This window comes from Carcharodon carcharias, chromosome 6 (genome assembly GCF_017639515.1).
Source record: "Carcharodon carcharias isolate sCarCar2 chromosome 6, sCarCar2.pri, whole genome shotgun sequence".
In the NCBI taxonomy this organism is placed as follows: Eukaryota; Metazoa; Chordata; class Chondrichthyes; order Lamniformes; family Lamnidae; genus Carcharodon; species Carcharodon carcharias.
Genome location: NC_054472.1, coordinates 160559059 through 160571586, shown reverse-complemented (window position 1 = coordinate 160571586; position 12528 = coordinate 160559059). Strand labels below are relative to the sequence as shown.

Sequence of the window (12528 nt, the reverse complement as noted above, 5' to 3'; positions counted from 1 at the left end):
ACCGGAAACAACAATGGCAAACTCAGCCCTGTTGACCCTGCAAAATCCTCCTTACTAACATCTGGGGTCTGCGCCAAAATTGGGAGAGCTGTTTCACAGACGAGTCAAGCAGCAGACTGACATAGTCCTACTCATGGAATCATACCTTACAGATAATGAACCATCACCATCCCTGGGTATGTCCTGTTCCATCAGAAAGACAGGTCCAGCAGAGGTGGTGACACAATGCCAGTCTAAATGCTGACCTGGTCAGCGATGGCCACGTCCTGTAACTGAATATAAAAACAGTGGTATACAGTCAGGAGGGAGATGTCCTGGAAGTCCTCAACATCGACTCCGGACCCCATGAAGACTAATGACATCAGGTCAAACATGGGACAGGAAACATGCTGCAGATTACCATGTACCGCACCCCCTGCCCGACCCCGTCAGCTGATGAATCAGTGCTCCTCTATATTGAACACCACTTGGAGGAAGCAATGAGGATGGAATGGGTGCGGAATGTAATCTGGCTGGGGGACTTCAATGTCCATCGCCAAGACTGTCTTGGTAGCACCACTACAGGCCAAGCTGGCTGAGTCCTAAATGACATACATAGCTGCTAGACTGGCTCTGCAGCAGGTGGTGAAGAAATGAACAAGAGGGAGAAACATATTTGACCTCATCCTCACCACTCTGGCTGCCGCAGATGCATCTATCCATGTCAATATCGGTAGGAGTGACCATAGCATAGTCCTCGTGGCAATGAAGTCCCTCCATTGCGCTCTGTGTCATTTCCACCGTGCTAAATGGGACAGATCTTGAACAGATTTAGCAACCCAAGACTGGGTAACCATGAAGTGCTGTAGGCCATCAGGAGCAGCAGAATTGTACTCAACCACAATATGTTTAACTCATGGCCTGGCATGTGCCTCAGTCTACGATTACCACCAAGCCAGAGAATCAGCCCTGGTTCAATGAAGACTGCAGGAGGACATGCCAGGAGCAGTGCACACATACCAAAAAAAGAGGTGTAAACCTGGTAAAACTACAACACAGGACTACTTGTGTGCCAAATAATGGAAACAGCAAGTGATAGACAGAGCTAAGTGATTCCACAACCAATGGAGCAGATTCAAGCTCTGCAGTCCTGCCACATCCAAGCACGAATGGTTGTGGACAATTAAACAGTTCACTGGAGGAGGAGGCTCCACAAATATCCCCACCCTGAATGATGGGGGAGCCCAGCACATCAGTGCAAAAGATAAGGCCGAACCATTCGCAACAATCTTCAGCCAGAAGTACCAAGTGGGTGATCTATCTCAGCCTCTTCTGGAGGTCCCCACCAAGACCAATGCCAATCTTCAGCCAATTCGATTCCATCCACATGATATCAAGAAATGGCTGAAGGCACTGGAAACTGCAAAGTCTATGGGCCCTGACAATATTCCAGGAATAGTACTGAATACTGGTGCTCCAGAACTTGCCGCGTTCCTAGCCAAGCTGTTCCAGTACAGCTACAACACTGGCATCTACTGGTGGAAAATTGCTCAGGTATGCCCTGTACACAAAAAGCAGGACAAATCCAACCCAGCCAATTACCACCCCACAGTCTACTCTTGATCATGAATAAAGTAATGAGAAAGGTCATCAACAGTGCTATCAAGTGGCACTTGTTTAGCAAAAGCCTGCTCACTGATGCTCAGTTTGGGTTCCGCCAGGGTCACTCAGCTCCTGACCTCATTACAGCCTTGGATCAAACATGGACTAAAGAACTGAGCTCCTGAGGTGAGATGAGAGTGACTGAGCTTGACATCAAGGCAGCATTTGACCGAGCAGGGTGTCAAGGAGCTCTAGCAAAACTGGAGTGGACTTCTGACCCCCTTTTGACCCTGTTGCTAGGGTTCTGAAGCCTGCAGGGAAAATCCTACTCCTGTTGTCTGCTTATCTTCTGCAGTACAGAAACTTAGAGATGCTCAGAAATAATCAATGTCTTCTATGACATACACTGTTGAAATTGAAGTAACTATTATCTTTTTGTAAGGTAGCAGAGAAAGATTTTACCCTTTGCAAACAGGTAATGATGTGAAGAAGAATATTAGCTTAATGTTCCACTGCTGAACATTATCAATTAATTCCATTTGGAATACGTACCTGGATAGACTATCAGATGACATGTTCATTTTGACCCCGATGATCCTCGCACCCCCAATCATCGACAAATAATAGGGAGAATTTTAACACCCATTCATCACCCGCCTGGCTCACTCAGTGGAATCCAGCCAAGGTCAGTTAAAATGAGATGGAGGCTCATTCACTAACCTCATAGCCTGATGTGGCAGAATGCAATATTAAATACAAGCAGCAGGAAATCTGCTCGAAGATTGTAGGACTTTTCTAGAAATGGGCAAATAAGAGCTCTGATGACATCATCAAAGCTTGCCTGCAATATTAACCTGATAGCTGAGTGAAGGAGCAGTTGAGGAGTTCTCTCAGAGGTTCATGAGTCTTTGGAACTCTCTTCCCCGGAGACCGGTGGAGGCAGGGTCAATGAATATTTTTAAGGCAGAGGTAGATAGACTCTTGACTAGGGAGTCAAAGGTTATTGGGGGTAAGTGGACTGTGGGGTTGAGGCCACAATCAGATCCACCATGCTCTTATTGAATGGCGGAGCAGGCTCTAGGGGACAAATGGTCTACTTTTGCTCCTAATTCATATGCAACTGTGTGAAGGAGCATTTATGGTTTTCACATGAGGCTATGCTGGAAGCTGGATCATATACTAGCAAATCCCCAGCAAGATAAACTTATTTCAATAACTTTTTTGAAAGCTTGCCAGTAGCCCAGGCTTCAGAACAGGACTGGACTCTCCCTCACATGCCAACCCCTCCCCTTAATGCCAGGGACCATTCCTGTGGGTCTCCAGCACTAGCCTGACATCCAATAACCCCTCTCCCACCCATGGGCCAGATAGGTAGGGGGTTTTATTCATTCATGGGATGCCGGCTTCGCTGGCTGGGCCAGCATTTATTACCCGTCCCTAGTTACCCTTCAGAAGATGGTGGTGAACTGCCTTCTTGAACCGCTGCAATCCATGTGGTGTAGGTACATTCACAGAGTTGTTAGGGAGGGAGCTCCAGGATTTTGACCCAGCGACAGTGAAAGAACAGTGATATATTTCCAAGTCAGGATGGTGAGTGACTTGGAGGGGAACTTCCAGGTGGTGGTATTCTCATCTATCTGCTTCCCCTGTCCTTCTAGATGGCAGTGGCCATGGGTTTGGAAGGTGCTGTTGAAGGAGCCTCTGTGAATTCCTAAAGATGTCTTGTAGATCATACACACTGCTGCTACTGTGCATTGGGGGTGGTGGGAATAAATGTTTGTGGTTGTGGAGCCAATCAAGCGGACTGCTTTGTTCTGGATGGTGTCAAGCTTCTTGAGTGTTGTGGGAGCTGCACTCATCCCAAGTGGGAAATGGTCAATGGTAATCCCCAGGATGTTGATATTGGGTACTCGGTGATGGTAATACCATTAAATGTCAAGAGGCGATGATTAGATTCTCTCTTGTTGGAAATGGTCATTGCCTGTCATTTGTGTGGCACAAATATTACTTGTCACTTGTCAGCCCAAGCCTGGATATTGTCCAGGTCTTGCTGCATTTGGACATGGGCTGCTTCAGTATCTGTGGGGTCACGAATGATGCTGAACAGAGTGCAATCATCAGCGAACATCCCCACTTCTGACATTATGGTGGAAGGAAGGTCATTGATGAAGCAGCTGAAGATGGTTGGGCCTAGGACACTACCCTGAGGAACTCCTGCAGTGATGTCCTGGAGCTGAGATGACTGGCCTTCAACAACCAGAGCCATCTTCCTTTGTGCTAGGTATGACTCCAACCCGCAGAGAGTTTTTCACCTGATTCCTATTGACTCTAGTTTTGCTGGGGCTCCTTGATGCCACACTTAGTCAAATGCGGCCTTGATGTCAAGGGCAGTCACTCTCACCTCACCTCGAGAGTTCAGCTCTTTGGTCCATGTTTGAACCAAGGCTGTAGCAAGGTCAGGTGCTGAGTGGCCTTGGCGGAATCCAAACTGGGCATCAGTGAGCAGATCATTGCTAAGCAAGTGCTGCTTGATAGCACTGTTGATAACTCCTTCCATTACTTCATGATGATTGAGAGTAGACTGATGGGGCAGTATTGGCCGGGTTGGACTTTTCCTGCTTTTTTGTGTACAGGACATACCTGGGCAATTTTCCACAAAGCTGGGTAGATTCCAGTGTTGTGGCCGCACTGGAACAGTTTGGCTAGGGACGCAGCAAGTTCTGGGGCACAAGTCTTCAGTACTATTGCTGGAATATTGTCAGGGCCCATAGCCTTTGCTGTATCCAGTGCCTTCAGCCATTTCTTGATATCAGACTTACAGAATCACAGTGCAGAAGAGGGCCTTCAGCCCATTGAGTCTGCACCAACACATGAGAAACACCTGACCTACCTACCTAATCCCATTTACCAGCACATGGCCCATAGCCTTGAATGTTATGATGTGCCAAGTGCTCATCCAGGTACTTTTTAAAGAATGCGCCTCCACCACCCTCCCAGGCAGCGCATTCCAGACCATCACCACCCTCTGGGTAAAAAAGATTTTCCTCATATCCCCCCTAAACCTCCTGCCTCTCACCTTGAATGTATGCCCCCTTGTGACTGACCCTTCAACTAAGGGGAACAGCTGCTCCCTATCCACCCTGTCCATGGCCCACATAATCTTGCACACCTCTATCAGGTCGCCCCTCAGTCTTCTCTGCTCCAATGAAAACAACCTAAGTCTATCCAACCTCTCTTCATAACTTAAATGTTTCATCCCAGGCAACATCGCGTGGAGTGAATTGAATTGGCTGAAGACCAGCATCTGTGATGCTGGGGACCTCCGGAGGAGGCCGAGATGGATCATCCACTCGGTACTTCTGGCTGAAGATTACCTTATCTTTTGCACTGATGTGCTGGGTTCCCCTGTCGTTGAGGATGGGGATATTTGTGGAGCCTCCTCCTCCAGTGAGTTGTTTAATTGTCCACCACCATTCACGACTGGATGTGGCAGGAGAGCTTAGATCTGATCCATTGGTTGTGGGATCACTTAGCTCTGTCTATCACTTGCTGCTTATGCTGTTTGGCATGCAAGAAGCAGCCCTGTGTTATAGCTTCACCAGGTTGGCACCTCATTTTTAGGTAAGCCTGTTGCAGCTCCTGGCATGCTCTCCTGCACTCTTCATTGGACCAGGTTTGATTCTCTGGCTTGATAGTAATGGTAGAGGAGGGAATATGCCAGGCCATGAGGTTACAGATTGTGTTCAAGTACAATTCTGCAGCTGCTGATGGTCCACATGGATGCCCAGTCTTGAGTTGCTATAGCTGTTCGAAATCTATCCCATTTAGCACGATGGTAATGCCACACAACATGATGCAGGGTGTCCTCAATGTGAAGGCAGGACTTCGTCTCTTCAACAACTGTGCATTGGCCACTCCTACCGATACTGTCATGGACAGATGCATCTGTGGCAGGCAGGTTGGTGAGGATGAGGCCAAGTATGTTTTTCCCTCTTGTTGGTTCTCTCACCACTTGTCACATACCCAGTCTAGCAGCTATGTCTTTTAGGACTCAGCCAGCTCGGTCAGTAGTGGTGCTACTGAGCCACTCTTTGTGATGGACGTTGAAGTCCCCCACCCAGAGCACATTCTGTGCCTTGGCCACCCTCAAAACCTCCTCCAAGTGGTGTTCAACATAGAGGAGCAGTGATTCATCAGCTGAGGGAGGGCAGCTCTGTTTGACCTGATGCCATGAGACGTCACGGGCTGTGGAGATGATGTTGAGAACTGTATACCACCTCTGTCATGCCGGTGGGATTGGACATACTCAGGGATGGTGATGGTGGTGTCTGGGACATTATCTGTAAAGTGTGATTCCATGAGGATGACTATGTCAGGCTATTGCTTGACTTGTGTGTGAGACAGCTCTCCCACTGGCCCCCAGGTGTTAGCAAGGAGGACTTTGCAGGGTCGACTGAGATTGCCGTTGTCTAAGTCGATGCTGGGTGGTCCGTCCGGTTTCATTCCTTTTTTTGTGACTTTGTAGCGGTTTGTCACAACTGAGTGTTTTGCTAGGCCATTTCAGAGGGCATTTAAGAGTTAACCACCAGACTAGATGAGGACGACAGATTTCCTTCCCTAAAGGACATTAGTGAACCAGATGGGTTCGATAGTGGTTTCATGGTCATCATCAGACTTTTAATTCCAGATTTTTATTGAATTCAAATTTTACCATCTGCCATGACGGGATTCGAACCTGGGTTCGAACAGAAACCCAGAGCATTACCCTGGGTCTCTGGATTACTAGACCAGCGTCAATATCACTACACCATCACCTCCCCAGCATTTGGCCAGGCTTGGTCAGGAGTTGAAAGGCTCAATACAAATTGGGCTTCAACGGTTAAAATCATTCAGACCTCACTTTGTTCGTAACTTTGCTTTGTTTCAGTTCCCCCACCACCGCCCCACCCCCCACCCCCACCATACACTGATTTGGCATTTGCTCACAAACTTAGCAAAGGTGTCATGGAATCCTACATCAGTACCTCCACCTGAGGTCCGCAGCATTACATATTCAACCAAGTCAAATCACTCCACGTGAAAACAAGAAACTCCTGAAAGCACTGGATACGAAGTCTAAGGGCCCTGACAATATTCCGGTCATTGTACTGAAGATCTGTGCCCCAGATCCAGCTGTGCCATTAGCCAAACTGTTCCAGTACAGCCACAACGTTGGCATCTACCTGGCAATATGGAAAATTTCCCCAGTGTGTCCAGGGAAAAGCAGAACGAATCCAACCTGGCCAATTACTACCCCATTAGTCTGCTCTTCATCATCTGCAACGTGATGCAAAGTGTCTTTGGCATAAAGCAGCACTTACTCAGCAATGCCTTGCTCATTGATGCTCACTTTGGGTCCCACTAGGACCACTCAGCTCCTGACTTCATTACAGCCTTGGTCCAAACTTGCACAAAAGAGCTGAACTCCAGAGGTGAGGTGAAAGTGACTGCACTTGACATCAAGGCAACATTTGACTGAGTGTTGCATGAAGGAGTCCTAGCAAAACTAGAGTCAATGGGAATCAAGGGGAAAACGCTCTGCTGGTTGGAGTCCTACCTAGCACAAAGGAAAATAGTTGCAGTTGTTAGAGGTCAATCTTTTCAGTTCCAGGCTATCACTGCAGGAGTTCCTCAGGGTAGTGTCCTCAGCCCAACCATCTTCAGCTGCTTCATTAATGACCTTCCTTCCATCATAAGGTTAGAACTGGAGATGTTGGCAAATGATTGCTCAAAGTTCAGCACCATTCACGACTCATGGATACTGAAGCAGTCTATGCCAAAATGCAGTAAGACCTGGACAATATTCAGACTTGGGCTGATAAGTGCCAAGTAAAATGTGTGTCACACACGTGCTAGGCAATGACCATCTCCAACAGGAAAGAATCTAACCATCACTGAATCCCACACTATCAACATCCTGGGGGTTACCATAGACCAGAAACTGAACTTAACTAACCATATAATTATTGTGGCTACAAAAACAATTTGGAGGCTGGGAATTCTGAAGAGTGTAACTAACCACCTGACTCCCCAAAGCCTGTCCACCATCTATAAAGCACAAGTGAGGAGTTGAATAGAATATTCTCCACTGGCCTAGATGAATGCAGCTCCAACAACACACAAGAGGCTCAACACCAAACAAGACAAAGCAGCCCACTTGATTGACACCTCATCCACCACAATAAACATTCACTCCCTCCACCACCAATGCACAGTGGCAGCAGTGTGTACCATCTACAACATGCACTTCAGCAACTCACCAAGAGTCCGACAAAAGCACCTTCCAAACCTACATCCTCTACCAGCTAGAAGGACAAGGGCATCAGATGTATGGGAATACCACCAGCTGCAAGTTCCTCTCCAAGTCACACACCATTCTGACTTGCAACTATATCACTGTTCCTTCACTGTTACTGGGTCAAAACTTGGAACTGCTTTCCTATTAGCACTGTGGGTGTACCTACACCACATGGACTGCAGCGGTTCAAGAAGACAGTTAGGGATGGGCAATAAATGTTGGCCTAGCCGGCAGTGCCCACATCCCATGAAAGAATCAGCAACTTTGAAAGAGAATGGGAAAAGCATATACAAGAAAAGTTTAAAAATAGAGCAGCATAAAATTTGACTCTAATTTCAAGATGAATAACAGAAAGATAAGCTAGAATTTTACAGTGCTGTGATCGGACGTGTGGCCGACCCAAACTAGTGCAAAATCATGTGAGTAAACGTCAGGCACGCGCTCAACGTCATCGCAACATCACTCAGTGTTAGAGTCAGCGGCCACGTGCAGCAGTCAGAGTGCGCCCACTGACAATTAAAGTGGCAATTAAAGAGTCAATTGTTAGAAATTTTACATGGCCCCTGTAATTTAGCAGTCGGTGCACAGGCAACACGGGCAGGCAGCCATCCCGTTTTTAATGGTTTCTCAATCCAGGGCATGGTTAAAAGTTACCGGGATCTGAGCTAATGTGAATAGTTAGGAGTTTAGGTGAGAGTTTGCTGTTGGTTTATTCCTGTTAGTTCATAGCTTTTACAGTGTTTTCTGGAGGACTCTTTTGCTTACAAGCTTTTCTTTTCAGGACTCTTTGGCTTTCAATCTTTCTTGGAGGCTTTCTGATGAGTGAAGCCTTCTGTGCATGAGACAGTGTGATCTGTAATTCTGCAAGTGGGGACTGTATACTCTACTGCGGGGACCTCCTCTGAGGAGGATGAGAGGGCCAGAAGGGAGAGGAGGCTAGGTGTCCACAGGCAGCGTCCCAGGAGCGACTTGTGGGAAGAGCAGAACAGCCATATGGGGTGCAGGGCCAGCAGGAAGTGCAAGACGGGAAGGTCCACAGAAGATGCCACTATCCTGCATCCAGAGTCTACAGGCAGCGCTCCAGTTACCTCAATATGTCTGAAGTCCACTGCAGAAGGAGGCACTGCCTTTCTAGGGAAACTGTAACCTCCATATGGCAGATGATTGAGCCGGAGATTGCCTCCAACTGTGTAGGTGACCACCCTATGCCAGTGGCTCGAAAGGTTACAGCAACCCTCAACTTTTTTGCCTCTGGTTATTTCCGGAGGTCAGTGAGGGATCTGTGTGGTGCATCCCAATCTCCTGCCCACAGTTACGTCACTCACAATCCTAAATCACTGACGCTTTCTTCAAAACAAAAACAGAATTACCTGGAAAAACTCAGCAGGTCTGGCAGCATCGGCGGAGAAGAAAAGAGTTGACGTTTCGAGTCCTCATGACCCTTCGACAGAACTTGCGTTCGAGTCCAAGAAAGAGAGACGCTTTCTTCAAATGGGTCATGACATTCATTTGTTTCTGGGCTGACAAAGCCAGCCAAGCTGAGTGAGCCAGAGGCTTTGGAGCACTTGCTGGGTTCCCGCACATCCAGGGTGCCATAGATTGCACTCGTGTGGCCAGCGTGAGAGCCGGGTCCCTTTGTGAACAGAAATGGGTTCCACTCCATGAACATCAGATAGTTTGTGATCACAGGCACAGATTCTGTAAGTCTAGAACTAAAACAAAAAATGCTGGAAAAACTCAGCAGGTCTGACAGCATCTGTGGAGAGAAAGACAGAGTTAACGTTTCGAGTCCATGTGACTCATAAACTAAATGCTCCGCAGAAGAGTCATACGGTCTCGAAAAGTTAGCTCTGTCTTTCTCTCCGCAGATGCTGTCAGACCTGCTGAGTTTTTCCAGCATTTTTTGTTTTTGTTTCAGATTTCCAGCATTTCAGTATTTTGCCTTTATCTTCCTGCAAGTCTGTGCAAGATACTCTGGAGCTCCCAATGATGCCTCTATCCTGCAGCAAAGGCTGTTCGTGGCTCCAGCTTGGTTGGATGATTGGCTCCTGGGTGACAAAGGGTATCCCTTGAAAAGGTGGCTCATGAAGCGTCTCCAGCACCCAGGGACAGAATTGGAGGAGAGGTACAATAGAAGTCATGCCTCTGCAAGGGGCAGTAACTGAGAGGTCTACGGAGCTGCTGAAGATGAGGTTCAGCTGCCTAAATCAATCAGGGGGAGCCCTACAACACCCTCCGGAGCGCGTATCGCTTATCGTCCTTGTCTGAAGCGCTCTGCACAATCTGGCTCTGACAAGGAGGGGCCCATTGGATGATAAAGACATCGAGGCAGCTGCACAGGCCACAGAGGATGACTCAAGTGATGGTTCTGATGAGGAGCTGGGGGTGGCCCAGGGAGAGGACATGGATGCAGACATGAGGAACCTTCAGGGAGTCAGGGACACCAGGAAGACCTTGACTCTCCACACATTCAGCTCAGCATCCAAGGCATGGCTTGGAACTTAAGCCAAGTGTGACGCCTCCTTACTGAATATTCCTGATAAGGTCATCTGCTGACCCCAGTGTTGAATCATTACCTCTGTAATAAAGTTTGTAGCCCATACTGGCTGTCACGAGGCACTTCTGTCCCCAGCACCTGTGAAAAACGTGAAGGACACTCAAGTCATGAAAAGAAAAGAATTATTTATCTGTTGTTGAGAGTTACACAAAATGAACATAAATTGTTAACAGTGACACAAAAAGAACATCTAATACTGATCAAATGAAATAATCTCACACATGAAAACTTCCTCTTGTGCCTTAAACTTAGGATTGTGAGTGTCTTGTGTCTTGGTGCCCCCACCCACCTTGCTAGCATTGGAGGCAGCCTGCTGGCTCTGCTGTCCTATCAGCCCTGATGACCTTGGCGGTCATCCTCTGTCCAGCATAGCATGTGCAGATGCTGCCTGGGAGGATGCACCCAGTGCCAGGCTGGGCACTGCTCAGTTGGCGCGGCCTCATCAGATACCACGGTCACTGGCAGAGGAGCAGAGGAGCTGCTGTCATTGTCCAGAGCACCCTGAGAGGAGTCCGCAGAGATGACAAGTAGCTCGCCCACCAGCATGCGGTCAGTCTGAACCTCCCTGTTGTCCATTTATGAACAGGCACCTAGGAGAGAGACTTGGTGCCTCATCCATCTCTCACACTGACAGTGACCTGCTGAAGTCACAGCCAGTGTGTGGGCTTGCAGGTCCATGCGCAATCCCAGAAACCCCTGATTCTGTTCTTGGCTCTGCCTCCCTATGAAAGTCACCACTCTCTCAATAGAAGAAGCTGTGCGCTTGGAGGTCCGGATCAACGCAGTGCTCACACTCCATATGGACTCCTCCATGACAGAGACCATGGCACACAGGACCCCAGGGATACACGCCAGATCTTCAGGCACACCCCGCTGGATATCCAGCATGTGCCACCTGATTGACAACTCTAGAGGCTCATCATCTGCCTCAAACTAAGCATGGTCCCGGTCTCCAGCAGTCCTCTGGCTTCAAGTGCCCTGGGCACTCTCTGCCTTTGCCAGCTTCTCATGTAAGTGTGCACTACCATTTGAGCCAATAGTCTAATGGCCACTCATGTGCATGTGCACTGGTGCTTGGTTCTGAGAGAGGATGTGATGCAGGTAGATCTGTCTGTGGGCCCTGCTCAGGTGTTAAGGGGGTGTCCTTGGGATCTTTGCAGCCACTTGAGGATGGTTCATCTAAGGGAGGAAGAAAATATGTCAATATTATCAATCATCACATAGTCAATGTGCATGCAAGACGGGCTGCTGAGAACATAGACAACTACCTCATGGAGGCATTGTGATTGAACAAGCAATTGGGACTGTGGGTTAGAACTTCTCATTTAAGATGAGATGACCTTACACTTATTTATTACACTCTCCGCCAGTCTCTCACCTGTCCACTGGACTCTTATCTTCCTCAGAGACCCCTGCCTCTCCACGACTAGTGGACCTAGCTCCACACTGGCATTCCAGTTCCAGGGCATCATAACTTGTCAGGATTAGTTGGTTGGCCACCCCACCACCCATTCTCGATCATTCAACACTGTTATGGTTTCTCTTCTCCTGAACAGGCGGAACGCAACAGATTGTTGACATTTTTGGGGCACTGTATCCATGTGCAATGAACCACATCATACCCGCTGACCTGGGCTGCCACCTCTGACCACGCCTTCTTGGTGAGATATGGTGGCTTCTTCTTGCCAACCCGCGGCCTGCCACTGACTACCTCAACATGAGTGTCCAGGCACTCATCAGAAAATCTGGCCTTGCTCTCCCACCTGGCATGCCCAGTAGGTGCAGATGCTATCAGCTCTTCAGAGGCTTCAGCTCACTTGCAGGACAATTCCCTCCCTCTTTGGAAGACCCTGCCAGCCTTCAGGGAGCTGCCTCTGCTCCTTGTGAATCCCGACCGGGTCCCCATTGAACCCAGTGTCCCTGCTCGGATCACTGCATCATGAAATGATGCTTTTTACGCTGGGTGGGTTTTAATTGGCCAGCCAGTGTGAAATTTTGTTTTGAATCCTATGTTACCTGGGACAGGATTCCACATCCGCTTCCAGTCCTGCCC

General features: G+C 48.3%; 1 protein-coding gene across 1 annotated transcript in view; it reads left to right on the top strand.

Annotated features, from left to right (window-relative positions):
• Positions 1-12528, top strand: part of col22a1 (collagen, type XXII, alpha 1) — a 196699-nt gene that overhangs the window by 65688 nt on the left and 118483 nt on the right. The window lies entirely within an intron of this gene.